The sequence below is a fragment of the Acomys russatus genome, chromosome 11 (assembly GCF_903995435.1).
Source record: "Acomys russatus chromosome 11, mAcoRus1.1, whole genome shotgun sequence".
Taxonomy (NCBI): Eukaryota; Metazoa; Chordata; class Mammalia; order Rodentia; family Muridae; genus Acomys; species Acomys russatus.
In genome coordinates, this window is record NC_067147.1 from 51,591,411 (window position 1) to 51,596,515 (window position 5,105).

Consider the following 5,105-nt stretch of genomic DNA (forward strand, 5'->3'; position numbering starts at 1 on the left):
CTGGACGGGGGGTCCACATTAGACTGCTGGGGAGAGGCTGCAGGGCTGGGGCCAGCTCCGGCCAGCTGTGCCCATTGCCTGGGAGAAGGCCAGCTCACCAGCTGAGCTCTGGACTACCACTGACCATGAGGGAAGCCCAGAGCAGGGATTGAGTTCCTTCCCTGCTAGCCACGCCCGGCTCAGCCACTCTGCACTACATCCCTCCTGTACCTAGGACCCAAGGGGACAAGTGATGGCACTAAGCAGACCTCTAACTACTGGTGGCTCTTTTTAAAGCAGCTAAAACGTATGCGGCAAAAATTAACACAGGAAATGAGTGGCATCGTTTATTTCAAACTAGGCCAGCTGGATTTCTAGCTTTTCTTCTACTGGTCTGATGTTTTATAAATGGAAACCTGGTTTTTCTTCTCTGGCATCTTTTTTTTTTTTTTTTTTTTTTTGCCAAATTTTATGTTTCACAGGGGAAAAAAAAACCTATGGACAATTTCAGGTGTGATTAAATATTCTTTTTTAAATGCAGTTTTTCAAAACACGTTTCATTTCAGGTGTCCCTTTTGCGTCTGGCTTGCTGAGTATAGACGTTGTCACCTGGACGACTCTGCTTCTCGGCTCCAAAGAATCCCGGGGCAGATGTCCCACGCCAGTCTCATGGGACATGTGTACATAAGCCTCTGCAGTGTCCTCCTGTTGTTGGTGCCATTCTCTGCTTTGTTTTTAATTTAAGAAAAAAATAAATAAATGTGACGTATTTAAAGAAGGTTCTTTACCTAGGAGCAAATGAACAATAGCTAAATGTCTTGGTATTTAAAGTATAAATTATCTATATGGCTTTGCCAGATGAAGGAAGGGGAGGCAAGAGATGGCACTCCTCCGGTCCCTGCATACTCCAAGCCTGACGTGGGCTGCGCGAGCTGCTCAGACTCCTGTGAAGGCACAGCTAGAGTTGTGGCCTGAAGGAGGCCCTGCTGGGACCATGCACTCTGGGCCTTCTAGCCCCAGGTCCCACAGGCAGTGGTCATAAAAGAGCCTTGGCTGTGTATAAATACAAAGCCCTGATGCCAAGGGGGGTGGGGAACAGCGCCACTCCAGCCCTTGCCAAATCTCTCTCCGCCCTTTGTTTGGTACCCATGTGTCCAAGGTCAATGTACAGAGTCGCAGCCAAGGAGTTGAGATGTACAGAAGGAGAGGACAGCCAGTGGCCGTATAAAAGTCAAAAGATTGTCTACTTTAAGAAAATAAAATACCCTGAACGGAGCCAAACTTTGTCCCTGTGTGCTGTGTGTGGCTCATGTGTGGCTGGACTCGGTGCCGTCTAAAGAGCAGCTGGAGGCACCTTCCACACGGAGATTCCTCCCACTCCTTCCACACGGTACCTACATGCACAGGTAAAATCGGTAAAATCGTTTTGAAATGACCGCCAAGCAAGGATAAACTTAAAAGAGGAGGGAATATAAAAGAGAATAAGCCTGCTGGCCCCGCCCCTTGCCGTCGCCTAGGTGATAGGAGGTTGCAAATGATGATGGTGCTCACTCCCTTCTGCTGTACCCGAGGCCCCAGCCAGCACTGGCCCAGTTGGCACCATTAATGGGACTCCTTACCCCACAGATAACCTTTCCAGGGGTGTGAGTTGGCTCCCCAGAAGGAAGTATATATAGGCAGATCCTATACTGCCCGCTAACTGGCTTTTGCCTTCAGAGGTACTCGGTGGTAGAACAGTGCCCAGCCACAGCCTCCTTAGAGTGCACTTGGATGTCTTACAATTAGAATAATAACATGCACCTCTGCAGGTGGGTGGAGGGGGGTCCCTGGGGCAATGGTGACCACCATATAGTCCAGGAAGTTGAGAAAGGATCAGGTCAGGTCAAGAATCAAGTCATGATGTGATTCTCTCAAGTCACAGAAAGGCACTGTTGTTCATGAGGAACAAAGGAATCAGGTGCCTGGATCCCCCACCCTGTGCTGAGCCTGAATCAGGCGAGGACCCAGGAAGAGCGCAGAGTGACCCTGAAATGCCCCCTCCAAGGAGAGTTCCAGAGAGAGCCCTGAGTGTAGGGCAACAGACATCCACACAGACTGGGTCTCTGGTGTGCTCCCTACCCTCCTACCCATGTGGGAATCCCCTTCAAGTGTTCCCATGTCACCAATAGCAAGATCCCAAGCTTGGCTTTTTTTTTTTTTTTTTAGGAGATAGGCATTCAGCTGTAAGTCACTGAGACTTATTTTATGCTTTTAATAACAACTGTGAAACAGAAAAGTAATTTCGCTGTGAGCATCTTCAACCTAAAAATGCATAGCTGAAGGGAAAACAGATTCTGTCCCCTTTGGTATGTGTGGGGATCAGAGGAGGCCGGACCCAGGAAATGGCTTTCCTCTGGAGCCCCATGGGTACCTGCTGGTGATCCCTGCCGCCCACCCCCACCTCCCACATCAGTCGCTTGTCCTGTTGCTGTGACTAGAATACCCGAAGATGGCTACTTCAGTGGGGGCAGGGAGGTAGGGCTTGTTCTGGATCAGGGTTTGACGCTCTGGCCCATCCAGGCAGAAGTCACAGAAAGAAGAGCAGCTGATGGCACTGTATCCACAGTCAGGGAGCGCCAACGCTCATTTGTTCCGGTTTGGTCAATCTGGAACCCAGCACGTGACATGGTGCTGCGCGGAGTTGTCGAGGTGGGCCGACCCTCCTCAATTTACCTAACCGAGATCATCTTTCACAGGCTTGTCCAGTGGCTACGCTAATGCACCCAGACCCTCGGCAAGCATGCTCAGAGCCTTAGCGCCTAGGAGATTCTAGATTCTGTCATGCTCACGGTCATTGTCAACCACCATATCCCCCTTGGACTCCCATTCTGGGTACCATGCTGGGCTCTCTGTGTGTGCTGTAATTCATCTGTGATGGTTTTCCTCCCTTCCCTCCCTTCTGCTGTCCATCTTCACAGTCCTCAGCACATCCATCCCTCAGGGCCAAGCTTGCATCCACCCCAGCCTGTCTAGAAGTCCTATCCCTCCCCATCCCCACGTTCCACCCTCACCCACCCCAGGCCTATATAGGCAAATTGCACTAAATCAAGCCAGTATAATACAGCAATGTCTGCTGATTCATCCAGAAGCTACTGTCCCACCCACCTCCTTCCCCCAAGGACACAGGCTGACCTAAGAGGCCCAGGAGAGGCTTACAGTGTAAATTCCAGTAGCCAGCTTTAGCAGAGAAGATGGTAACAACAAGATGTACAAAGCAAACTAAGCGAGAAGCTGATGGCAAGAACAGCTAAAGGGACTGGCCCACACCCACACCCATACCCACACCCACCCCACTGATGCTCTCTGGCCTCTCTCCCAAGACACACCACCATCCAGGATCACCACTTTCCTCAGTGGCTTGTATGGTCAGGGATGCAGGGCATCATCCTGGTTATGGTGATGCTTGCGGCCCTCGACAGCAGTGCTCTGCGGTACATTCCGAAGAAGATGAGGTGACAAGGTGTGGGGAGATAGCTCAGTCGGTAAGGGGCATGCTGCCCCAAGCATGAGGATTGGAGTTCAGGTCCCGGCATTCTAGTGAAAAGCTGGGCATCGTGGTGTGGGTTTGTAATTCCAGTACTAGGGAGGTGGAAGGCAGGCATATCTACAGCCTACATTCCAGTAAAATACCGTCTCAAATAAACAAGATGGACGACCCCCAAGGACTAACACCTGAGGTTATCTGGGGCCTCTACACACACACACACACATACACACACACACACACACACACACACACACACACACACACAAAGGCAGAGACCCTAACAGGGCACAACTTCCCACTAGCAAAAGCATGGCCAGTGACTTGGTCAGTCTATAGCCCAAAAGGGTTGTGTGTGGTCTGTGTAGGCCCTAGATGATACCAGATGGGCAGAAAGTGTGCCCAGCTGGCACAGGGGCCAAGATTATGAAGGGCAGCACTGCACTGTGAGGTTGAGCAGCCTTCAGAGGCTTAGACAGCACCGGGAAGGACCCATTTCACCAACAGAGGCCAAGAAGCTTCAGGACTGGGGTGGTTGCCATACCCCCAGATGGCAGGCAGCGCGGCCTAGAGTACGCTCCCAGAGGACCCAGACCCTGTTGGTCACTCCCCTGCTATTAGCCTACCCTGAGCCCTAGAGGATTCTATGCAAGTCTAATGGAAATAGCCAAGAAAGCATGCCCAGGAGAGACGGTGACCCTGGTCAGGCTTGACAGGGCTAGACAGGAAAGGGCTCTAGCCCACTGGAGGCATCAGGGGGTACAGTGAAAGAAGGGGGGTACGCAGAATCAAGTAGGTCCTTGTATTCGGGCTAAGGTCGGGGAACGAGCAGCTTGGGCTGTCAGGCTAAGGGTGTAGGTGTAGTGTCAGATGCAGGAGTGACAGCTTCCTGGAGTACTTCATAGGCCGTCAGGTATGAGAGAGAGGCAGATGCTGTGGAAGAACAGGGATTGCCTGCCTGGGCCTGAGGTGTCCCACTGGAGGGGAAGTTTCTCCAGCAGCCCTTTACGTCAGGGAATAGCCAGTCCCTGCAGGTTGAGCTCCCTGTGGAAACAGCTGTCCAGATCCTACTCAAGGAAGCTCCCTGAAGCATGTCAACCTGGCCAGGCATGCCAGCATCTTCTTGTGGTGCCCACTGCACCCAGTGAGATCTAGGCATGCTCGGACGCCAGGAAACGGTTCCCGCAGATGGAGGCTCTACCCCATCACTGGCCGTTTGGTTGGTCATTGCCTGACCCAAGTCCAAGGCATCACACATCAGGGCGAGAGACAGAAAGTTATGCTACCAGCACTACATCGGGGCCAGCATCTGAGAGCTAGGCACAACAGGAGGGAGTTAACCTGAGAAAGGGCCAGACCAAACTCACCCAGATACCCAGTCAATGCCCGCAGCAAAAGAGGATCCTGGGTGGGCACTCGAGGCCACCAGTTTCTGGGGAACGTGTCATTTATCTCTTCCATTTTGTTTTCTCCTCATAAAAGGGCAGCCCTTTAGGACATGACACAGGGTCAGGCCCTAGTCCCAGAGTGCCCCCTGCTGGTTACTCTGGGAACAAGTCAGCGCTTGCTAGCTGCAAGGATTCAGAAGGATTCAGACCTTCTA